Source organism: Otolemur garnettii, unplaced genomic scaffold, assembly GCF_000181295.1.
Source record: "Otolemur garnettii isolate 467f Iridium unplaced genomic scaffold, OtoGar3 scaffold00037, whole genome shotgun sequence".
Taxonomy (NCBI): Eukaryota; Metazoa; Chordata; class Mammalia; order Primates; family Galagidae; genus Otolemur; species Otolemur garnettii.
In genome coordinates this window covers 1,652,258-1,664,521 of record NW_003852432.1, presented here as the reverse complement: position 1 = coordinate 1,664,521, position 12,264 = coordinate 1,652,258, and the positions used below count along the sequence as shown (strand labels likewise).

Here is a 12,264-nt window from a genome sequence, read left to right as displayed (position 1 = left end):
AAAAAAAAAAAAAAGAAACTTAGGGATAGTGGTTCTCAACCTGTGGGTTGTGACCCCTTTGTAACAGTGAAAACATATCAGGACATGAGGAAGACTGAGAACCACTGCAGTCTGGCTCAATTCTTGCCCTGCTCTTTCCTGGGGGATTCTAGTGGGAATGTGGGGCAGAGTAGGGTTCTAAGTTCTACTTTTCTTGCTTGGAGCCGGAACTTTGTTTTTCTATTCCCCCATGTCTTTTCCTCTTCCATTTAATGTGCAAGTACAAGCTGAGTGAGTGTCCTGTACCCAAAATGCTTGGGACCAGAAGTGGTTTGGATTTTTTTTGATTTTGGAATCTTTACATTCTATTTACAGTTCAGCATCCTTAATCTGAAAACCCTGAAATCTGAAATGTTCCAGTGAGCATTTCCTTTGAGTAACATGACATGTGCTCAAAAAGTTGTGGATTTTGAAGCATTTCAGTTTTTTTTTTTAAGAGACAGAGTCTCATTTTATCACCCACGGTAGAGTGCCACAACATCACAGCTCACAGCAACCTCCAACTCCTGGGCTTAGGCAATTCTCTTGCCTCAGCCTTCTGAGTAGCTGGGACTACAGGCGCCCCCCACAACCTCCGGCTATTTTTTTGTTGCAGTTTGGCTGGGCCAGGTTCAAGCCCGCCACCCTTGGTATGTGGGGCTGGCACCCTACCCACCAAGCCACAGGCGCCACCTGAAGCATTTCAGATTTTTATGTTAGGGGTGTTCAACTTGTATAGGAGTCCTCTCAAACTATTCTTGGTAGTTTCTCACATAGTTTCTTTTGAGTTTTTAAAAATTATTTATTTATTTATTATATTTATTTATTTATTTATTTATTTATTTGGCCAGGGCTGGGTTTGAACCCGCCACTTCTGGCATATGGGGCCAGCGCCCTACCCTTTTGAGCCATAGGCACTGCCCTATTTTTTATTTTTTGCAATTTTTGGCCGGGGCTGGGCCCTACTCCTTTGAGCCACAGGCACTGCCCTTGAGTTTATTTTTTATAGTATGACTTGTTAAATCCTTTCTAGGATTAAATTTAGAGTAAGAGAAAAGAGTCCAATAATTCCTAAATCATTGAATCAGGACCATCAAAAAGACCTTTTACAGGCACAGAATTGGAATCTCTGGGACCTGCCTGGGAATCTGTTTTCTAAAAAGCCACTGATAGGCAGTTCTCAAAAAGTCAGTTTGGGATTGCTCCAAGGCAGGCATTTGAGAACCATTGATCTTGTCTAACTGCTGTATTGCATTTGCTAAAGTGGACGTTGATGGGGGCGGGTGCTCCCAAATTTTATGAAGGAAGGATAGTGGTTTCTCTCTCTCTCTTTTTTGGCATTTGTCTTGATAGTTCCCAGGATACTTTGTATTGCTTTTAATTTGTGGCTCATTATTGGGCTGATGTCCTTAGGGTCCATTTACAGTGACTCTGAGATCCTATTCCTGGGTCATGACTGACAGCTGAGTTGTTTTATCTGCTTGATTTAGGCCATATGCTCATTTTAACACTCATCTGCCACGTTTTCTTCTATTTGCATAGATTCCTAGCATCTTTCTATAATTTGGCACCAATAACTTGGCACATTATTGCTATGGAAGTCTTTCGTGTCATTTTCAAATACAAAGATTCTGTGTTGCTCACTTTCTTTTCTTGCAATCCTGAGGACCCTCGTCCTTGGGCCTTTTTGCTTAATTGTCTATTTAGATCTATCCTCTCTTTATTTATAAGCCCCATTCTTAACAACAACTGAAATCCAAAATGATCTACACAGTGGTCTTAGTGTTTACTTTTAATTTCACTAGCTTGTTTAATATGTAAATAAAATTTTCTTATAATTTCAGGTCTCATGAAGTCTTTATGATTGAGAGTCACATTTGCAGTTTACTTGGGGGCCTTTCTCATTTTGGCAAACAGTTTTACAGTTATTCTAGAATTCTTCAAAATGATCAGGTAGATGCCATCCAGTATTAGTAGAGAATTTAAATTCTGAACTTGTTTTTAAAACTTCAAAAAGTACAGAAGCATGTACAGTTAAGTACAAAGATCTTTCTCCCTCTGCCCTTCTCACCCCTCCATTCTTTACCATTCATTCTTACTCCCTTCACTGTATATCAACACAACAGTATGTTTGCTTCCAAAATTTTTCATGTAGATACACACTCCCCCCCTTTTTTTTTTTTTTTAATTTTTATAGAGACAGGGTCTCACTCTGTCACCCAGGGTAGAACTTCTGGGTTCAAGTGATCGTCTCACCTCAGCCTCTTGAATGGTGTGGATTATAGTTGTGAGCCTCCCCTCCTTTTTTTAAGAAACAGAAATGGGATCACAGTCTGTATGTCTACCAATTTTCCTTTTTAGTCTATTGCCATGGTTATCTTTCTATGTCATATTTATAGATCTACCTCATTCTTTTTAATGATTGAGCAGTATTCCATAGTTTAGACATTATACCTTTCTTTTTGTTGATATATGTTGTTTTTAGCTTTTCACAATTTAAAACACTGGTGCATTGATTGAACCACACATCTTTGTGTTCCTTGTGCTAGGATTTTTATATGATAGATTTATAACAGTATTATCACTGATACTTTTTTTTTATAATTTAATGTTTTCGGTGATGGTTGGGGTGCTTTACTTTATTTCATTCATTTATTTATTTTTTGAGACAGTCTCACTATGTCACCCTCAGTAGAATGCCGTGGCATCACAGCCCACAGCAACCTCAAACTCTTGGGCTTAAGCAATTCTCTTGCCTCAGCCTCCCAGTTAGCTGGGACTAAGGCGCCTGCCACAACGCCCAGCTTTTTTTTTGTTGTAGTTATTATTATTGTTTAGCAGATCTGGGCTGGGTTTGAACCCTCCAGCCCCAGTGTATGTGGATGGTACCCTACCCACTGAGCTATGGATGCCAAGTCAGGGGGTGCTTTAGTTAGCTGTTTATTTCTGGGAAGTATCATCTTACATCAAATTTAGGGCAACACAGCTTAACACCTCATTACTTATTAATTCCATGCTTGGTGGTTTTATTTCCCCAGTAAGAGTCTTCTTAAAAGCTACTTTGTCTCTTCTGTGGGGGGCAGAGCCTAGCACTTGGGACTTGGTAAATAACTACAGTTGCTGCTGTGTGGTTCCGGGACTTTCCAGCCTCTTCCACCCCTTGGATACCAAATCCAGAGATGCTTAAGTTCCATGTATAAAATGGCATAGTATTTGCATATAACTTATGTACATCCTCCTGTATAGTTTAAATCATCTCTGGATTACTTATAATACCTAATATAATAAAAATGCTATATAAATAGTTGTCATACTGTACTGTTTTTTAATTGTATTATATTTTATTATTTCCTCTCACCCCCAAATATTTTGATCCCCATTTGGTTGAATCCATGGATATGCAGGCGTACTATATTCTTAATTGCTTGACACCCCCCCCTCCCCGTTTTAGGGACTTAGTACTGACTGGAGTGGGCACTTTGGAACTTTGTCCTTACCTGCTTTCTCTGAGTTCAGGAGAGCTCCAGGACTAAGGAAATTTGTGGCAAGCAGACTTGAGAAGCAAAGTCATGGGAGAGAAGTCTGATTTTCTTTCTACTGGCTGGCACATAGTTCTTCCCCTTTTTTCTTTTTCTTCTTGGATAAGAAGGTGAGGGGGTGATATTGTGATATAATAAGAATGTTTATATTTGGTTTTGGTCTTCCTGGCACAGAGCTCCTAAAACCCTCCTAAATTTCTTGAGTGATAAAAGTGATAAAGTTATGCTAACCCTTTCAACCTCATCCATCTGAATTTATGTTAATTAGTGACTTTGGAAAACTCCTACAAATGGAAGTTGGTCCCTTCAGCCTCACTCTGCCCTTTCTCTAGGGAGAGGAGAAAGGACGAAGAGAGGGGCTGGAGATTGAACATGATCACTGATGGCCAGTGATGTAATCACTCATGCTTGTATACCGTAACCCCCTTAAATGACAGGGATTGGAGGGTTTGGAGAGCTTTGGGGTTGTTGAACCAAGGAGGTACATAAAAATTCAGTAACATTGACCAGTTTGATGAAAGTATTCGAAATTGTATATAAATATAACCAGCACATTGTACCCCATAATTGCATTAATGTACCCAGCTATGATTTAAAAAAATTTTTTTAAAGTGAAAAAAATTCAGTAATGTAGCAAGTAAACTATTTTCTAGAGTTCTGTGAGTTGTTCTAGCAAATTAACAAGCCACTCATAAGGGTGACTCAATATCCAATCAATCATAAGAGAGGCTTGGACTTGGTATCTACAGTGGGGACAGTCTTGTTGAACTGTGCCCTGAGCTTGTGGGATCTGATGCTACCTCCAGGAAGACAGTGTCTGAATTGAATTGAATTGTAGGATACCCATTGGCTTAGTATGAGAAAAAATCCACATATTTGGTATCAGAAATACTGGTGTGAGTACAGATGAAAAAGTTATTTTTTCCTTTTTAGGATGGTGGGTGATAGTATAATATCTAGATTGGGGAAAACTATCATTTTAAAGAGTTATTTGGAGAGAAATCACTGGGTGAGGGGATCTGGTTTGTAGGCTTTTGGGATTGGGAAGTGCTCATTCCAATTCTGGTATTGCTTGTTTAACAGGCTTCTGATATGTATGTACTCACTCCTACCATGGGTTTTGACATATCACTTTATTGAATTTTAGGAAATCTTTTTAAAATTTTTTCTTTTTTTTTGAGACAGGAGCCTCAAGCTGTCCTGGGCAGTGCTGTGGCATCACAGCTCACAGCAACCTCCAACTCCTGGGCTCAAGCGAGTCTCCTGCCTCAGCCTCCTGAGTATCTGGGACCACAGGCGCCCACCACAACAGCTGGCTATTTTTTGTTTGTTTGTTTGCAGCCATCATTGTTGTTTGGCGGCCCGGGCTGGACTTGAACCCGCCACCTCGGGTGTACGTGGCTGGCGCCTTAGCCACAGGCACGGAGCCAATTTTTTTCTTGAGACAGAGTCTCACTTTGTCACCCTTGGTAGAGTACCATGGTGTCACAGCTCACAGCAACCTAAAGCTCCTGGACTCAAGCAATTCTCTTATCTCAGCCTCCCTAGTAGCTGGGACTACAGGTGCCCGCCACAATGCCTGAGTATTTTTTTTGTTTGTTTGTTTGTTTTGTTAAGTAGGCTGTGGCTGGTTTGAACCATTATCCCTGGAGCATGTGGCCAGTGCCCTAACCACTGAGCTAAGGGCACCCCTAGGAAATTTTATTTTTATAGTCAACATTAAATACACAAATGGTAACAAAAGGTGATTGGGGGGAAAAGGCCCATGCATACTTATTGTGATATCTGACACCACAGATAAGCAAAAAAAAAGTCCTTACAAAATCAGCATGCAGCCCACTGGCTACAGGTTGGATACCCCTGATTTAGAGATTGACTCAACTATGAGTTACCTCCAGTAAGGTCAAGTGAGAGGTTTATACTCAGGGAACAGGGAAGGTGGAAGTCAGTGGATGGGAAATTACTCAGAGGAAATGTCAATTACAAGGGGTTTCTGACTAAACTGACTTAAGATTCTTGCTGAAGGCTGGCCAGGGTGATGAAATATCCAAGGTGGTTAGATACCAAAGGTGGAGGATTTTCTCTAATCTGACTTAGCAAGATTCATGCTCAAACTAGGTTCTGCAAAGACAGAGAGGGAAACCCAAAGTCATGCCTAGTCAAGCAGAGGACTCAGAGGAGCCTGGCTAGAGTTAAGTAAGCCACAATGAAAACAGAAGAATGTTACTGAATTCTAGCTAGGTGTTATCATTTAGCAGAGAGTTCTGAATCTGGGGTCTGCTCTCTTAACAGGCAAGTTTAGCAGGTGATAGAGACCTTTTACTAAAGGCTTCCTAGCACCAAGCTGAAACTTTCTTCTTGAAAGGGGAAGAGGTCTCATATATGTGCAAATATTAAGTGCTAGTACGTACAGTGATCATGTACCAACTAAAACATTCTTTATTTTTTTTTGAACCAGTCCATGCTTTGGGAAACAGAGACATACTTTACGTCTTGAGAAGAACTGAACTGATTTTCTGTCTGTGGTTAAAATTGTTAGTTTCACTGATCACTAGCTGTGTAGCCTTGGGCAAGTAATTTTATCTCTTAAATTTCTAGCTTCACCTTTATAATTGATAGTAGTAGTGCTCACTCATGGGACTGTTGCTGATTAAATGAGACAATGTTTGTAAATACTCAGTACAGTGTTTGGCACATTTGGTATTTGGTAAACATTAGCTATTACTAGTAGTGCAGTAGTTTCCAGATAGAACCCACATTAAATGAGGATGAAAATGGAACTGACTGCGGCAAAATGTGAGGAAACAGGCACAGCAAGTTTTTGTGATGTTATTCAATTTAGTTTTGAGAAAATATCATTCCTACCTTTTTTTGGTGGGGGAGTAGTAAATATACTTTATAAATATATTTTCTTTAATGTGTTTGCCAAAAAATATGAATAGTGGCTAACATGTCCCTAAATTTTTGGAGGTGGGGGAGACTTTATGGGTTTTTGAATTTTAGTCTGGTGTAGTGGAAACTGGCAAATGTGTAACTCTTCTGAGTTCAGTGGCATCATCCATCAAACTTATTTAAGAAAGATTAAGCAAATTTAGGTACTTAGTGCAGTTGTGTGTGTGAATACTAGCTGTTACTCAGTATGCCTAGATAAGCAAATGCACAACAGGTTTTCTCTGTCTTACCCGCTCTTCTAGCACACTTATCATGCCCCTCCCCTGAAAAACACTTATCAAACTTAAGATACAGTATTTTGAACAAAATTTTTATTACAATATAATGCATTTTATATTTTCTTTCCTTTTCTTTTTTCTTTTTTTTTTCAGAGAGAGCCTCACTTTGTTGCTCTTGGTAGAGTGCTATGGCTTCATATCTCATAGCAACCTCAAACTCTTGGGCTCAAGTGATTCTCTTGCCTCAGCCTCCCAGGTAGCTGGGACTACAGGCGCCCACCACAACGCCCGGCTGTTTTTTAGAGACAGAGTCTCAAACTCATGAGCTCCTACTGCCTCTGCCTCCCAGAGTGCTTCGATTACAGGCATGAACCACCGTGCCTAGCCCATTTTATATTTTCTCTACCCCAAGGGGGAACTAGGTAATTCAAACTTGTTTGCGGGTTTTCTGTTCTTTGCTGACTCCCCAAACTGCCATTCTCCTAGGGAAGAGCAATAGGTTCAATCAGTAGAAATTAATTCTTTGCAAGTAAGGACCCCTTACCTGGCCTCAGCACCATTGTAAGGACAGGGTAACATATATCCCAATATGCTCATAAGTGTTGTGGTTCAACAGCTATTGTCCTGGCATAGTTATCAGCAAAATGTAGTTTCACTCTCAAAAGTGTCCTGATCTGCGTGATAAAATACGTGCTTCATGGGTTTTGTAAAAACAAGTTGAGGAGAAAGAGTTTGAGGTGGTACAGTTCTTAGAGACCAATATAAAGTGAAGGTAGATAATTTTTGTAAGTCTCACTGTTGAGATTGCCAGAGAGGAGGAAAATCTCATAGCTGAGAAGAGAGCCTTTCGTGGAGAGTTAAGCTAAGCTTGGGCCCCTGGGCTGTTTGTCTGATTCTGGGTGAAGCTTTGGGCTGATGAGGTTTTAGTTGTCAGTCTCATATGATGTTGACAGGAGAGGGAAGTAGCTTTGTTTTTTCATGGAAAGAGGAACTTATGAATTTACATACTGATGGTTTTCTTAGAGAACGGATGGGCTGGAAAATTCAGATGTACTTTTAGATCAGTTTATTTGTTTAAAAAAATCTTTTCAGGAGAGAGAGTGAAAATGACAGGTGACTTGACAGAAGTAAAAGAATAAAATTGATGAAATAAAAGTCAGGAGAAGTATAGCTAGAAATGCTTAGAGATATTTTTTAAAGAAATTAAATTTAAAACTTTTTTTTTTCTCTAGAAGGTGCTACACACATGTTCTTGAAAGCAGCTATGAGCCATCTGGATTTGACTTGCCTAATGTGACTAAGGGTGGCCTGAAGTTTGTAGTAGAAAAAGGAAAAAAATGAGTGTCAACATTTTTGTTTACAGTCTCTAGAATACACTAATGCGATGTTAGTAAACTTTTCAGCATTATGAATTCTTTTTCAGAGGAGAGAAAATCCACTGTTTCATAGCCTTTAACACAGGAACATTTTAATTTTTGGTAACAATCCAAAACAGAATGACTGTGCCAAGTGAAATTTATGTGCTTACCTATCAGGACTCTATGCCAGGTCTTAATGAGAAAAGTGGTACTTTCTATTCCTGTGTGGAAAGCAGGCTATTTCAGATTACCTGGTCCTGGCTTCCCACTGAGATCTGTTATTCTGTGTGCACTAATTACTTGCATTGCAGGTGAGCCCTTTGACACCATAGAGGATAAGAGGCTACTCCTGTTACTTAAAAGCTGAGTTATCTTGGGCCAGGTGCAGTGGCACATGCCTATAATTGTAGCATTATGGGAGGCCAAGGCAGGTGGATTACCTGAGTTCAGGAGTTTCAGACCAGCCTGAGCAAGAGGAAGACTCCTTCTCTAAAAAATAGCTGGGTGTTGTGGGGGGTTGCCTGTAGTCCCAGCTATTTGGGAGGTTGAGGCAAAAGGATCACTTGAACCCAAAAGTTTGAGGTTGCTGTGAGCTATGATGCTTCTCTACCGAGGGCAACAAAGTAAGATACTGTCTCAAAAAAAAAGGGCCAAGCTATCTGGTGAAACTTTTGTCTTATGAGAGCTTTAGAGTTTCCTGAGACCTCCCGCAGGCTCTCTGTGGGGCATAGGACCAGCCCTGCCCGTGTATAAGGCATCAGAATTCTGGCTCTGGAAGAATAACTTTATTACATATATAGTAAGTCAGCGTGAGACTGCTAGTTGGACTATTTGGTTTCCCTCTAAAGAGTTTGGGCCAGGTGTGGTGGCTCATGCCTGTAATCCCAGCACTTGGGAGGCCGAGGTGGGTGGATTGCTTGAACTCATGAGTTCAAGACCAGCCTGAGCAAGAGCAAGACCCCTTCTCTAAAATATAGCCGGACATTGTGGTGGATGCCTGTAGTTCCAGTTATTTGGGAGACTGAAGCAAGAGGATCAATTGAGCCCAAGAGTTTGAGGTTGCTGTGAGTTATGAAGCCATGGCATTCTACCAAGGGTGGCAAAGTGAGACTCTGTCTCAAATTAAAAAAACAAAGAAAAAAATTCATAGTTTCTATATTGATGCTTTTACTGAAAGTATGTACTTCTCTTACTCTTGGGTGAGAAGAAAACGTCTCTTAGATATCAACAGGAGAAGCTGGAACGCAATGTAGAAAGAATAGTAAGCTTAGGACTCAGATTATTTGAGGAAAAGGAACTCAGAAAATTGATTTTTGAAAGTGGTTGATAGCATAAGGCTACATTTACAGTAAAGATGCCCCCTGAATCTGAGTTGTTCATAAATTTTCTTTTTTAATCTGTGGAAACATTTATGAATACATTTTGTTTTCTGATTAAAAATCATCTTTTCATTTTACTTGAGTTTTTTCTAAAGCTAAACTAGAAATTTGTAGTTTTCCCCTAAAAAATGCAATGCCTTTTTCTTATAAATCATGTTCCCTGACTTTCTTGTCAGCTAGCTTCAAGGAGATCCGTGTGTTCAATATGCTTGCTTGCAGCTTGCACGGTACCAAGTGATTGTTTAATCCAAATATCTGAGCAGCAAACTGAGCTGATCCCTCTGGAGAAAGTATGATTGAACAGCCTAGACCACTGGGTAGTGGAAGAGAAGACCACACATCCTGAGCTCCCCAGTCCATGGTGAGGGGAGGACAGTTGATAACTGGATATGCAGTGTTCCCAGACAACACTGGTCCCAAACCATTGCTTCTGCCTGCCACTGCCATAAATACAGTAGAAATTCCATCCCCTTCATATTCAGATTTAATCCTCAGAGTTTCATGTGGCCCTTTATGGGCAGATGTTATCCGAAGTTCACATGGAATGCCAAAACTTCCACAGGCCTTCTTGATTTTCTCATAGTGACCGAGATCAGATATAGAGTCCATCAATACTACAACCCTGCACTGACTTTCTGGTGTCAAAAAAAACTCTACTCTTTCTACAGCTCACTCAAAGTTTTTCTTCACCATTTGGAGCCCTTCAGGAGTTACTTCTCTGAGGTCCCGGTAACACTGTTTGTCTTTCTGTTGGCTTTAGATCTTCTCCAGGAATCATTATCAATAACATCAGCAAGAACAGTTTCTTTGCTAGTTACATCAACACCAAATTCAATCTTCATATCAACCAGTGTACAGTTCTGGGGCAACCAGGATTTCTCCAGTATTTCAAAGATAGCCCATGTAGCATGACTCATGATATCCACTTCAGTCTGGCCTATGTCAAGTCCAGCAAAGCAAAACTTAGCAGCAATTAGCTGTTCTTCAGACCACTGGGGGTCATTATTGGCATCATCCTTGAAAAACATTTCCACTTTAGGTGGGTAAAACTTATATCCTTCCTTAACACCAGGATTTCTTTTGAGAAAAGAACCAGTTGCTATTCTTCTGCAAACCCATTCAATTGGAATCATTTCACACTGGGGCGCAATGAAAGCTGTCTCCCCATATTTCTTGGAGAAAGCAGTTTTGATACCTGCCTCGTGTTAACAACTGAAAAATACAACAGGTAATTTTATTTGAAATTGCAGCTTTTCCTTCCAGGAGATTCTTTCTAGTTGCATTGCCTGCTGTAATCTGGTCCTTGGACTGCAGGAGGGCTTTTCCTGGACTGTCCAACAATACATAGACTTCCTTTGTTTTACCCTCATACAGCTTTTTACCAATGTTCAATACCTGGGCTGTTGCCATTATTCAGAGTGGGCTGCAGGTAGCACTCTTGTTGGGAAAAAAAGCAGAAATGGACCTGGGCTCCTTCTAGGGGACGAGAGCAGCTTATAGGTTGGAGTGTACCATGTCGTGTCTGCCGGGGGGAAGTATGCGGAGAGAGGCATATCAAGCTTTCATCCTTTCATAGATAAATGACCTTGGTTCTGTTATTCTCATCACCTCAGTTCTAGAGTGCTAGAAAATCCATTGCATTCGAAATCTCTATGCTTTGTACGTTAAAGAATTTAATTAATTTATTATTCACTGGGGAGAGTCCCCTCCTCCAAAAACAACAACAACAACAACAACAACAAAAAACGGCATGGGGAATAACAGAGCTTTGCTTTGGTGATAGCATTAGGGTAGGTAGACTATTACGGGTGTCATTAATAAGTATGGATGAGGAGTCTCTTATTGGCAGTGTGCTTGCAGTGAAGATAATCATATACAAGTTCCAGATGGTGGCCACATAGCCTTTGGTTTAACTTCTTGAGGAAGCATGCAGATCTGTGTGGTTTTTTTTGTTTTTTTTGTTTTTTTTTGAGAGATGGGGTTTTGCTCTGTCATTCATGCTATGGCACAATCCCCGCTCACTGTAAGCCTGAACTTCTGGGCTCAACTGTTCCTCCCACCTCCGTTTCCTAGGTAGCCAGGGCCACAGGCATGTGCCACCATGCTTCGCTAATTAATATTTATTTTTATTTTTTGTAGAGACAGTGTCTGATCATGTTGCCCAGGCTAGTCTTGAACTCTTGGTCTCAAGTGATCTTCCTTCCTTGGCCTCGGAAAGTGCTGGGATTACAAGCATGAGCTACTATGCTTGGCCCAGCTCTGTATATTATGGTGGAGGATGGACGTGGGCTGGGACACCAGCTATGTTAGGTGACTGGGGACTTCAGTTTTTATTCCTTTCGATAGTCTCCCTAGGATTTTAATGATAAAGAGAATCCTGGGATAGTATGTTAATTCAGCAATAAAAGACTCAGAAATGTTTTTGGTGGGTTTATGCTTTATACTTTATTTTGACATTTAAAATTGACTATCAACATTTCAAATAGAAAAAATTTCCAAATAAATTTGGAAAATAAATTGGGAAAATTAATGCTTGTCATGAGTAGCATAGAAGTTGTCTTATTTTCTCAAGTTCTGTGACCAATCCTCCATATAAACCAAAATAAATATATTAGACAATCTCTGGAGATGATTCACTCTGAATAATGTTGAGTATTATGCTTAGTATCTCTATTGCTGTAGGTCAATTTTAAGAAAAAAATGTAGGCTCGGCGCCTATAGCTCAACCGGCTAAGGCGCCAGCCACGTACACCTAAGGTGGCGGGTTCGAATCCCCAGCCTGGACCCGCCAAACAACAAT

At 40.3% G+C, this 12,264-nt stretch overlaps 1 protein-coding gene and 1 pseudogene across 2 annotated transcripts in view; one reads left to right on the top strand and one right to left on the bottom strand.

Annotated features, from left to right (window-relative positions):
* The window catches only part of SND1 (staphylococcal nuclease and tudor domain containing 1), a 458,234-nt gene that overhangs the window by 6,601 nt on the left and 439,369 nt on the right, over positions 1 to 12,264 (top strand). The gene's annotated exons all lie outside the window — the stretch shown is intronic.
* LOC100962053 lies at positions 9,493 to 11,055 on the bottom strand (annotated as a pseudogene). Its single transcript, XR_001161286.2, has one exon. The product of XR_001161286.2 is annotated as a multifunctional protein ADE2 pseudogene (transcript).